Source organism: Coenobita brevimanus, chromosome 25 (assembly GCF_032717465.1).
Source record: "Coenobita brevimanus isolate Jiangsu-jjx chromosome 25, ASM3271746v2, whole genome shotgun sequence".
Classification (NCBI taxonomy): Eukaryota; Metazoa; Arthropoda; class Malacostraca; order Decapoda; family Coenobitidae; genus Coenobita; species Coenobita brevimanus.
This window is the reverse complement of record NC_136978.1, coordinates 38,370,986-38,385,095: the sequence shown is the minus strand read 5'-3', so window position 1 is coordinate 38,385,095 and position 14,110 is coordinate 38,370,986.

Below are 14,110 nucleotides of genomic sequence, written 5' to 3'. Positions count from 1 at the left end.
CTCCGAGATTAGATATTAAATTCAGCTAATGAAAGCTATTTCTAATCACTCCATTTGGTCAAGTCTCTTGTACGATGAATCAAATCGTCTGTAGATACCAAGAATATGAGGATAACTTCATCGTAGGAAAGCATATAATGTACCCACTGTTATTCTGTGCTGGACTCACAAAGGTAAGTGAAGTGACAGGCATCTAGCAGACCTCTAATATTGCAAAGAACATGTAGAAGTTTAGATTATCGCAACTGAACGGATTTAAAAAAGTACCCGATGGCGATATTTTCTTGAAGTCGTATTACAAGTGGCACAGTACAGATAATCGGATAATCACTGTTGTATAAAAGTGTACAGTACATGCTAGGATGTCTCGGCCGGACAAAATCGTGTGATACTATCCTGAATGAAGCAGTAAAATGGATCTGTATTTACCTAAGGGCGAAATGCAATAACACTGACTAATAGAGTACCGTAAATTCCAATGAAGCATCTTATAGGTAACTAAGAATAAGCAAGTCGTCGAATCGATCTCGATGTCCTTCACTACCTACTCCTCTCCTCTAGCCCTTCACCCTGTTTAGAATTTGTGTTTTCAGCAAAAAACTGCTAGATGTTGTCTGAAGAAATAGCTAACTGCACACGGGAAATATACTGAGAACAAAACATTTAACGAATCCCCGAAGCATTTCTATTTATTACACTTCCTCATCTTCTGCTTCCTCTCTAACCTACATCCACGAAGGCTCATCTGGTGTTAGCCTGAATAATGCAGCTGATTACAGAGCAAATACGAACCAGCCACTTTAAAATTAGCCATTATTAAGTGATCCCTCGAAGCAGCTTAATCCAATGCGCCTCCCCCTCATCCTCTTCTCCCGACTCTACAGTAGATAAAAAAAAAAAAAATCCTGCGTAAGCTGGAATATAAAGGTGAATCATGAAAATTAATTTGTGCATGGAATTTTAAGTTCTGCAGAAATTTTAGATCATTATTAATCATGTGTTAAAACAGAACAGATAATTAACCAAAGGTGAGACTTTGTCAAAGGTCTGAAAAAAGCAGTACTGTGCACCCTGTTATAAAATAATAGCTCATATGACATCACGAATCATTTGTGTTTTTCCTTTCTAGCCTTACCATATGGCAAATAAGCAAAATGAAACATGACTGTCTAGTAATGCAAGCTGATGTACTCTTCGGCATTAAGGGTTAACATTATTCATAGACAAGTCATCTCAGCATATGAAATTGGTGCAACTGACGTCACATATGTGACTTAGGTTCTTCAAAACGAGTTGTTAAGTACAGTAGTACGTTTATTTTCCGTTACTGTGTATTGCTTATGAAATATCTTTATTTTCACTTGGCAGGAACACAGAAGGTAAATAAGAATATCTGATTCTATATGGAACACAGGATTTTAGTGTTATCTCCGTATTTGACAAAAGATGAAAGAACAATCACAGGGAAACTGGCCTTCCCAACTCCACAGCAGGCGACTCAATGAAGCCTAGAAACTCACGCCAAATGCAAATATCACCATACTTAGTGAAAAAAATCGTAACAATAGCCCCCAAATGTTTCCCATTACGCACCCATACGCTCGCTGTAGCTTGGTGACGCTTTCTGATTCAGCCTCTATTGTCATTGTCTTTGACGTGCTATTAAAAAAAAAGTTTGCTTGGTCCACTCCTCGGGCACGCTGTGGAATAGAAAAAAATAAATGAAATTAGCCAAGACTACAACAACCCTAGAAACCACTTAGTTATCGCAACTGTCCTGGACATAAGTAATACTGCATTCATTTACAGTCGATGGATGTTTCTTGGAATAAATCTGAATCAAGTGGGAAAATGTGTTGGTACAATTCAACCAGGTTACAAATAGTCAAGATTAAGTTAATTTACCAAACGCCTTTCCATTTCACCTTTTCCTTCTTTCCATCTTCTCACTCAGATTCTTTTTTTTTTTTTTTTTTTCGTGCAGTCATCAAATGTTGACCTGAATAAAACAGACCGATGACATCTTTTCATAGTGTATTATGTCACCGAAAGACTATTATTCAGCTCAGGGGAAAGATTCAGCAAAATATTTTACGGAAAACCTATTAGATTAGGTGTCTTCACCAGTTGAAAATGTCTATCTTAAGCAAAAAGAAATTGATAGCTATAAAACTAGCCATGACAAGACTAACCGTCATGGCACCTCGATCCGTTGCGCCTCTATCTCTTCCTTCTTTCCACGTCAATGGTCATGATTTATTATAGCTGAAATTATCCAGTATTAATCAAAATTAGGAGAGAGAGAGAGAGAGAGAGAGAGAGAGAGAGAGAGAGAGAGGGACGGGGGGCTGTCCACACCTTGTAAGGACACTGGATTTACTTAATCCCCAAATCAATTGGGTTTTGCGGATCCAAAGCTGGGACTAATAACGAAGTCACTCTATTATCCACCAGACTTACACAGAATGCTGGAAAAGTAACACAGAAACGGCATATTCAAGTGACCATGTTGGCAATAAAATTCTCGCCAACGTTAGCTTATTCAGGTGATGAGACCACTTGCGTACTGTAACAAGAATCATTGCCAAGACACAGTAAACCCGTCCCCGGCAGTCATTTTAGTGCTGACGTATGAACACAACAGGATATATAGTCAAAGATGCCACATATCAAATCTGGAGTAAATCGGGTGAAAACTGACGATTTTATGCCTATTTGAATTTTTAGGCCCGATCCACCTGACACTGACCCCCCTACCGTTAAGTGGGTGGTGACCTCCCTGATGTAGAGAGGCATGTTAAAGGATGCAGATTTGAAAGATGCATCTTTAAGTTTTAGTTTCATATCGATATGACGAATTTAAAAGGAGTTACGGTGAAAATAATATATATTTTTTAAAACATTTTTTGGTCCTTCAGCATGGACTTTGGCTCAGATTGGCCCAAAATTTATTCAGGTGATCAGAACATCGTTGCCCATCATCCCTGTAATTTTAGTCAAAATCGAATAAGTAGTTTTCGCGTAAAGTTGTTAACAGACAGACAGACAGGCTGGCAGACAAACAAACAAACAGGCAAACAGATTGAGAACAATACCCGTCCCCGAGCTCCTCCGGGACGGGGCCGGATAATAAAGTTCTGAAGACTGAATACAACCCCTCCAGTTCGTAAAGTCTCTCCTAAGCTTAATAAAATCGATTGGGTATACCAAGAATGCCATAAAAAAGGCAACACTGTAGTGAAATATGTATAAAATGAACACTCTATAATCCTGTAGTTAATTCACAAAGTCTTTATGGGAGATGACATATATTTGGCAGGCCAGTAATATATCAGTCTGTGTTGTATAATCATGTAACTGCTGGCATTGCTCAGCATCACATAACTGTCCAACGGTCGACTGAATAAAACTGTGAATGTAAGAGCCAAATGGAAGAAGTCATAACACTGAATAATTGAGAAAATACAAATTAATCTTGGTTTATTTAGACAATATTAAACAAAACATCACAGCAGCTTCGATTTAATTCACCTCAGTCCATTATATCTCCTACTCTTCCTCCTTCTTGTTTACGATTACAGTATTAAGCAGAACACATTATAATCTAACGGAATAACATGGAAATACTACTGTCAGTTTGTAATCGATCGATAGTTTAGCCATTTTTTTTTCTTTCCATTAAAAATTGAACATTTTGATCTATTACATCTCGTATTCTTACTCTACGCATGACTTGAATCATTTTATCATAAATCATCCAGTGTCAAGCTAGGAGAGAGAGAGAGAGAGAGAGAGAGAGAGAGAGAGAGAGAGTAAATACAACTCGATTAGCGTGAAAGTAGTCAATGCCATCTTGATTGGGTGCACCTCCTCTTCCTGTCTCAGAAAGGTTAATCTGTTGTATCAAGAATTATTTCGAGTTAAAATAAATTGGTATCGAGAGATATTGTGTGAATACAACTCAGTCAGGATAAAATCAGTCAAGATTAAGTGAACCCTCAAAACACCTCGATCCATTACAGGTCTCTCCCCGCCTATGTGCTCAGACTCTATCTTTTCTACATAAAAGTATATAGTGATATCATGAATTTATCACAGAGTAAAAGCGGTGTGTGAACGAGACAAGCGACCCCTTGAAACACTGCAATCCCTCATCCTCCTTTCCCATCGCTATTCTTAGGACAGCTTGTACCTACACAAAACTGTAATGTGCTTGCATGAATAATTTAAAGTAAACAGAAAGTAAACTTAATACGAATTAGTCACAAAAATCACTTAAGACTACGTGCACCCTGGAAACATCTGGATCCATTACACCACCTCCTCTTCCTTTCCCCCTTCTATATTCTGGGTTTACCTGCTGAATATCGCTTAGTGTTATCTTATTAAAAATGATATTTGTTGGGTACATTTGTCTTATTATAAATGAAATCTGTCGGGTTATGTGCATTTATAAAGCTATGGAATGCAGCACAGATGCGAGCCAGCTAACATATAATTAGCCAAGACTAAGTATACCTTGGAAACTCCTCGATTACACTTCCTCCTCTTCCTCCAGCCCACCACCATGCTCACACTTGACTACTCGCGGGAAAGAGCTCCTTAATTTGCAGTAATTAGGGAGTGGAACGTGTGGCCAATTCCTCCGGCCTGCTGCTATCGGATGTTGGCGTAATTACCTCACACGTTCGAATTCCCGGGTTCATTAGCGCCCAGACCAGCGTGGTGGTTGAGCAGGGAGTGTGGCAAGGTCGGTTAAATGCCATGGATCTTGCTACACTGCCTGGTTAGAGCCGCACTAATGACAGTAATTACAGACTGCCACACCAAGCAGATCTAAGTGCTGATAGGGGGTGCTGGGATGGGGTAGGGCAGGGTGGAAGGGAAGGGAAGAGAGGATGGTTCTTTTAATGGAGAAGGGAGTTGAAGGAAGAGGGAAAGAGGACGGTGGGTGGAAGGGCAAGGTGGAAAGGGATGGTGTTTTGGGTGGTGAGGGGAACTGTAATATGTCTGTAGTGGTAATGGTGGTTATAGTTAATATAACGGTGTTTGTGTGGTGGCCTGTGTGTTGTATTGTGTGGTAATGGTGGTGATAGCTTTTGAGGTGGTAGTGGTTCTGTTGTGGTGGTGTTAGGAATGGGGAATGGTAAAGTAGGGGAGGGACGGGGTTTTGGTGGTGGACAGGTGATTGTGCTCAAAATAGTATTATATGCTTTAGTGCCCGGAAGTGATAATGAGTTGGATCTTGTTCATTTTATGACCAAAAGTTCGATGTAGTGAGAGAGTGTGGCCAGGGTATGGCTGTTTCGATGTGAACATGATCAGGTTGTAAATTAAGTTACCTAGTTGCTTAAGTCATTTTTTTTGCTATAATTTCCTAGTATTAAGTCTCTATAATATTAAAATCTCGAGTGGGTGGGAATATGTGCCTTTGGTCACGTAATCCAGCAAAATTTACACATGCACAATGGGGTGTGAGGCACGATTATTTTCAGTGTTTTTTCGACGCAAGGGTATTGAGAGAGGTTGCTGGAGAGTAATTGTTTTCACTTCAATTCAGTTCAATTCAAATTGTTTATTTAACCATATTGATAAATAACACAAGGTAAATAATATTTCATTATACATTGTCATGGCTAGGCCCGTTAAATGGAACCATTTTTGACAGGCCCTTAGTAAAACAGTGTAATATTAAGCTAATGAGATACGTGCATGGCAGACAAATTTTCAAGTACATATGAATTAACATGTATGAAAATATTACAGATTATACTCGTACAGAATAACAAAGACACCTTACCCTTCAATTATACATATGATTAAATTATAATTCAGTAACTATTTACAATAAACCTTTTTATACTCAATTTGAAAGTTGCTTTATTAGTTAGCTGTTTTATGTCGTTTGGATGTTCATTCCATTTCACACAACCAAAATAAGTCAAAAATCTCTTTTGAGCCTCTATTTTTGGAAACACAGGTCTAAGATGGTACCTATTTCTTGTATTCATGTTATGTATCTCGAATGCTTGAGAAAATTGAAATGTATGATGTGACTGCAATTGATTATGAATAAATTTAAGACATTCAAGTATATATATATCACTGATTTTAATTATTCCTAAGTTTTAGAAAATTAGAGTAGTGTGATCATCCAAATTCGCCCCAGCTATTATCCTTATAATTCTTTTTTGGAGTAAAACTAAGGAGTTGAGTGTAGTCTTTCTAGTCATCCCCCACACTACATTACAATACTGTAAGTATGGATAAATCAAGGTGTGAAACAATGTTCTGAGTGTATCTAAATGTAACAAGTGTTTTATTTTATGTAATATACCAAAGGATTTTGCAAGTTTACTCTGAATGTGACTGATATGGTCCCTCCATGTAAGCTTTTCATCAATAAATATACCAAGATATTTAATTGAAGATGATCTATGGATATTTTTGCCACAAAGTTTTATACTGAAAATTTCATTAAATGATTTGTTGCCAGCAAATACTAAATACTGAGTTTTTTCTACATTCATGGAGAGTTTATTGGCCAATAACCATGTGGATACTAAATTTAGCTCAAAGTTCATGATTCTAGTTAGAGAGACGATACCATTTTCAGAGTGGGTAATAATAGTGTCATCAGCAAAGAGAGTAAATTTCATGATTTTAGAGGACTCAACAATGTCATTTATGTACACCAGAAATAACAGTGGATCTAATGTGGAGCCCTGTGGGACCCCTGTGACAAGTTTGGAAAACTTAGAAGTTAAATAATTTATAATGGTACATTGACTTCGGTCATGTAAATAACTCCTGAACCAGTTGTGACATATATTTCAGATTCAGTAATGATGTAATATTCTCAACAAAATATTATGATCTAGAATGTCAAAAGCTTTTTTAAGATCTAAAAATACACTGATAGTAAGCTTTCCATTTCCCTGGTCTTGCAAAATTTTGTCTATTAATTGTGTGATGGCCACTTGTGGAGATAGATTTTTGCGAAAACCAAACTGACAGTTACTTAAAATGCCATGTCTTACAAGAAATTCTTCAAGTCTATCGGTCATGGCACGTTCGTATATTTTACTTAAGGAGTTAAGTATAGAAATTGGGCAATAATTTGACACATCATCTCGATTGCCCCCTTTAAAGACAGGAATAACTTTAGCTACCTTTAATCTGTTTGGAAAAATACCAGTTCGAAAAGACAAATTAATTAATGTAGAAATAACAGGAGCTAAAACAGATACAGTTAGTTTAATAACTTTTAAATGGATATCATCCAACCCTGGAGCAGAATCTGTTAATGCTTTGATTATAAAAGCAATTTCATCCTGCGTAGTGTCTGAAGGCAGAAAATCTGGATAATTGTTTGATAAATAATGCATAGGAGACACATCACATCCAGGTAATATTTCTGCCAGTTTATGTCCTATGGTTGAAAAGTGGGTATTAATATAATTGCTGATTATACTGGAGTCAGTGGTTTGACTATCTCCGATGTTTAAGGACTCTATGGTGGCTTACTGTCACCCATCCCATTGATAATTTCATTAATAAGCTTCCAGGTTCCCTTGCTATTACCAGCATTAGCACTGAACTTCAGGTTATAATAATTCTTTTTTAGAGACACTTATCATGTCGTTAACCCTGTTTCTAAATTCTTTATATTGTCTGCCAAATGAAATGAGCTTTTTTAAGTATTTCTTATATAATTTATGCCTTTCTTTTATTAATTGTAACAGCTCAACAGTTATCCAAGGTTTGTTTACTTGATGATCCCTGATTTTTATGGTTTTGATGGGAATCATTTTATTAATAACACCAGTTATAGCATCTGAAACTGAATTATATGAGGTATCAGGGTTATTATCAATTATTACAAAGTCAATTGTTTCCTGCATAGCCTGACAGAGATTATCTTGGTCCACATTAGAATAATTTTGATAAGAAAAGGTAATCTCCTTTGTACATGAAGATCCAGCATTAAAAAGAAGGAATGGGGCAAAGTGATCGGTTACGTCTGTCAAAAGAATACCACCACTAAAAACAATGTCTATGTTGTTAGTCCATACGTGGTCAATGACAGCTGCGCTCTGCTTATTAACTCTTGTTGGATTGTTAATACAAGGATAGTAGCTGTAGCTCATAAGAAGATCTATATACGCTTTTATGTTCTTATCTGAACTATTTAACATATTAATGTAAAATTCACCCATCAATATGCTGGTTTTTCCTGTACGAGATATACTTTCAAGAAGGGTTTCAAACGTATTTAAAAATGAGCAGATGTTTGCATTAGGCCTACGATATATTAAACAGAAGAGTATAGTGTTCTGCAAGTAAACAGTTTCAATGAACAAGGATTCTATATGATCACTCATCAAACACATATCCCTCAAAGTGTGACAAGAGATTTATTTTTAACATACACACACACCCCCTCCATCATGGTTCCTACTATTGGCGTATAGCTTATAGCCAGTCAATCCGTACAAATTCTCAGTGTCACTGGAAAGACGTGTTTCACAAAAGGACATAATATCTATTGAGTATTGATGTGATATTAGTCCGGAATGCACGAGGAAATTTTCTAAATTATTAGGAATGCTAGCTATGTTGTACATGAGAATCTTAGGTTGTTTACTATTTTCAGTAGGTCTTCAAAAGCACTTTGCATATAATACTCTGTGTGAGGTATTGAGACATTGTTCAGAATGTTTTGCTTGGGGTCATGTCCTTCCAAATTATGTGAATCATTTTATTACTGTAAAATTTGAACTTTAGTTTGCTAAACTCATCAAAGGATAATGAGTGAACGTTACTGTCAACGTTACATAATAATTCAAGTAACTGCGTGTCACTAAAATGGGAAAAAAATAAGGACACTGGACTTTAGCAAGGTAGACATAACAAACACTATATTGGACAAGTTACCTTACTTAGTAGGTTATTTAGTACTCTTAGATTTAACACTTCGTGTCTTCATTATATACTGTTCGTTGCCTTGGTTGGAGGGTAAATTTGCTCGAGGAGGCGCTGCCTTATCAGCATCAACGCCAGCTTCCGAAGCAGCACCAATAGAAGCACCCAACTCAGCACCGGACCCAGCACCAGCACCTAAACCAGCACCAACACTTGATCCAGCACCAGCCCCTGAACAAGCACACAGACCAGCACCAGCACCAGCACCGGATCCCGCCTCAGCAACTGAATCAGCACCCGCACCAGCACCCTTACCAGCCAGAGCAGTAGCAGCAGCCGTAATGCTGGGCGAAGAATGCTGAACTGCCCTGGCTATGGCGACCTGTTGTTGCCTCTTATCACGTATGACGAGTTTAGTATGGTTGAAATAAACAATTTTACCTGAAGCCTTGGCTTGCTTCATGACTGGGAGCTGAGCTTTTCTCGCCTGCATTGATGAATCACATAAGTCTTAGTTGATGTAAATATTTGTGTTTTTCAACTAGGGAACATCTTTTTTTTGGGGGGGCATTAATTGTAAGGGGAAGGGCATCACACTGAGTCTATCGCGAGTCTGTAGTAATGAAAATTTTGAATTGTGTAAGCCATCCTCCTCCTCCCCCCACCTTTCCGCCATGCAATGTTGGCGTACAATGAGCAGCGGGGTCTCTCACTCACCGACTGTCATACGTGCCGGGTGGTTGGTGCTGTTGTTCCTCCCTCCACCTCCTCCCCCCCTACAGGGAATTCTGTAAGTAATTTGATAATATTGATGTTTGATATGCTGAAGCGCGGATAGGTGATATCCCACAAGTGATATAGTGACAAAAACAGTGAAACAGACTCTGGTTAGTATCAAGTGTTGTTGTCCCCCAGGAAGTGTCGTGTTTGATCACGCGAGGGTGACGCCATTGGTCTCATTTGACGAGCGAGTCTTGAGTGCCCACTCACCTCCTTTGTATTCTATGAGCTAGATAGTGAGGTATTTCCCATAAATTTGTGTACTGAACTTTATTATTATTTAGTGTGTAGGATACCTGGAATACGAGAATGCTAGCTACAGGGTTTTGTCTGGCCCTCAGATAAATGTGTAATTTTTGTGGGCCAAATATCAGGTGACCTGGAACTATGAATTATTTATTAGTATGTGTTGGGATGACTTTTCAATTCAGTACTTAGGGCTGTGCTAGTTGAGTTAATGTTCATGTTACTTTGTGAGGCACAATGATATCGATTCAATGATGTTTTTCCATGGTTAAGGTAGAGTTATTCATGCTTATTTATTATAGTATTCTTCTTCTATGTTATTCCTACAGTATGTATTACTTTGAGCGGATCTATGCGTCTGTAGTGCCATGCGTTATCCTGTTTCTGATTGATATGTTGAGGGTTGTAATTCATGTTTCTTTATTATGATACTTTCTCAATGATCTGAAGGGATTACTTGCATCACGGAGAATAGTTATTCATTGTACAGTACATATTTATTTCTAGAGGGTCCCAGTGTGGAGGTCAAGGTCCCAGTGTAGAGGTCAAGGTCTCAATGTGGAAGTCAAGGTCAAAAATATCAAAGGATCGGTCCAGTGAACTATGAGCTCAGAGGCACGGTTATGGAGAGCCACATTGGACCGAACCTGGGACAAGGGAGCTAAGTTTTGTGGAATTTGATATAAGGGCCATATGTTTGTTGAATAACGTGTCAACTGATTCAGAGTTATTCTGCAAGGCTATTAGATGGGAAGATTTCTATCTTTTTTTGGTCTTGTTAATACACATTTCCTCTCACTCAAACTTTATTGTTTGTATAACCCTTGAGAACTGGTGGTATAGAGTTGACTTAGTAGCTGGTAAATGTGTAACCCAGGAGTATTTTGGGAAATCGCGAAGGTCAGGCTTGGGTCGGCCGAGTTGGAGACTGATCCCGTCATTTTGGCATGCTACCACTCTTGACATGGCCACTAGAAAAGAGACAAACGCAACCGAAGAGGCCACTAGTGGGAGAGAATCTCCGTCAATCCTAGACCAGTATTCATAGTGGCTGTGGTGCTTTTGTAACATCTCTTTCTAAGCGATGTACTCTGCATATTACACATGGATATCCACTTGAATTTCTTTCATATGAATCATGTCCACATGAAAAAGTTATATATAGCACACAGGAGCATATCGAGATGTGGTATGCAAAATTGTAAAGCTATTAATTTTATCCCACCGGTATTCACCAGTGTAATGATAAGAATTTTTATCCATCCCGGTTGCCACCAGTGTAACGGTAATTTTATCCCTGTGGTATTCTTCAATCAGTGTAATGCTAGGTATTTATAATCTTACCTGTTGTTGGTACTGATCAACTCATCCATGGATAATATAAGTGGTACTCGACTTAGTATAGTAGTTTATAGTAATTTTTAAGAAATATTGTGGTAGCGTTTGTAGTTTTTGGCCGAGCTTAGATTTAGTCAGTACCACAGGTGGTCGTCGTTCCCTCAGCGAAGGAATTTGAATTGGAAGGGGAGTGAATTTGGCTTGAGGACCTAATTTCCTTGATTAGGTACACCAATAAAGAAAAGAAAATGATATATACTTACTCTACTTTAATAATTCTATGCTGATTTCCACAAAAACAATTTTTAATTACATGGCCCTTTTTAGTATGAGAGAAGATTGTACATTAAAACATGGTTTGGATGATCATTCCTAACATTATTACCAGACGAAAACAATTTGATACACGCGATGTATGGAGTTGTTGTACTTTACTTTCTTTTTGTCAGTCACTCTTGGGCTCAACAATAGCCTCAAGACAGGGACCTTTTTACGGGCATGGATTATCTGTTCGGGCTGGCATAGCCTCGAACCAATAAGAATGATTACTTGTGTTCATTTTTCATCCATATAATATATTCTCCTCATGTAATTTTCTAGAATCCAATATCAATTCAGTACTATTTACAGTTCATAATCATCACTGTTATATAGTCATTAGAAATACATAATCACTCGGGCTTGTCTAGCCTCGAGGAATAATTCAGAAAAGAAATATAATCACTAAGAATACGTAATCACTCGGGCTTATTTAGCCTCGAGGTACAACTCAAAAATCACATTATTGCTCACAACCACTAAGTTCCCTTCCACGCTCCTGATTTTCTAACATATTAATATAAGAGAAAGAGAACGGTTAATGAATTTGAATTTCGCCTTTCCGTTACAAGATCACATCACTTTTAAATTTCTATTCCTTATCTACAAAAAAAGAAGTTCACTTGATAGATCAATAATACCATTTCAACTACATTCGGTTATTAAAGAATTCATGGGTAGTGTAAGTGTGTATGTAAGAGTCTATGGGCAATACCACGAGAAGGCCTCGTGCACACTTTGATGTCGCCGGTGTCTGGGGACTGAACAAACGTCCATTAGATACGACGTCTGGGGCTCGAGTGACTACGTTAAACTCTCAACAATATTACTTCATATAGTCCATGCCAAGTAAGGATTAAACAAAGAAAAAGAGGGGGGGAGGAAGAAGAAATGTGGACGGCTCACCTGAACAAACGTCCATTAGATACGACGTCTGGGGCTCGAGTGAGCTCGTCGGGCGCTAGCAACGCCACTTCTAAATCAAATGAAGTGGTGTTTTTGAAATATGGTAGGTTTCAATTCTCTTTACAATTTATTTAGCAGTGTACCCATGACGCCAGGACTTTTGATTGAATTGGGGAAAATTTGGGATTTATTCCTTACTTAATTTAGATACTGATTCTATCACTATCTCAATTTGAATCTGAGAGCAGCTCATGCCATCTAGTGACGGCCAAGATAAACGGGACTTTAAATCCTCACAAATGACATTATTTAGGCCTTTTGGACTGTTAATCTTACATATTTGGGTTCTAACAGCTTCATTAGTAAACATTTCACAACTAGGTTACGGAAAGAATTGTATATTCATTATTATTCTGTTTAAGGTTTAAACTCGGCGCCCAACAACGACAAGAAAAGTGGCGCGCGTCTGTTATTCGTTACTCTACGAGACGGGGAATTCCCATAGTTCAACATCCACAGTTACATCACCCACTGCACAGATACAGAGATACATACATATAAAAATATAGTTAGCCCAACAGTAATTATTAATATATGAATTACTACTTAGGAACTTATAAACTATTATTCAGGTTACACCCTATCTAACTTAAAATTACAGTACTACTAAACACATACATGAATATCAAATGTGTGGCACTACAAAATAAACCACTAAGTAAGAGGTGTTACGAAGCTTCCCTCGGCATAGCTCGATTTCGACAGCTTCGTGTTTAAGCCCTCAGTCTGCCTTCACAGTAAATCAGCAAAATCCATGGAAACTTACTATTCTTTATCCACTTTAACTTGACCTAAAACTGCCATCTGTCCGTCTTGAATGCTGAGCTTTAGCAACATATTAACGCCGGTTATGAGAAAGAATCGTTGCATTACCTCTTCTGGCACTGGGCTACGTAAAATAAGCTTCAAAGAATGAGACGCTGGGCCAAGTTAAGGTAAAAGTAATATAGCCAGACATTTACATTCGCACAGCATCTCCTAGCACTTAGTTTATTATGTTAACACCCTCTCCACCTGGCTTTTACCTGCAATGAAACCCACACCAAAGCACCATTGCCTCTAACTGGATGCAGAAAGATAAATAAGAGTATGGCGTCCCAGAACGAGCCTCGCCGAAAGCAGATAACCTATAATGCCGCAACAAATACTTAGTGGCTTCTACTACTAACGAACCCGATACCGAGTACAATTGTCACCCCATACAGTGCAGCGTCCGATGCTTCATAGATAGACGGACAGGTTGACAGATAGACAGGTAGACCGCAAGCTCAATAACCCTCTTACATGTTCTTCTTCACCAAACGGCCGCGTATATATATATATATATATATATATATATATATATATATATATATATATATATATATATATATATATATATATATATATATATATATATATATATATATATTATATATATATATATATATATATATAGAGAGAGAGAGAGAGAGAGAGAGAGAGAGAGAGAGAGATGATAGATAGATGGATAGATGGATAGATAGGCGGTGGCTCAATCGGTAGAGAGGTGGCCTGC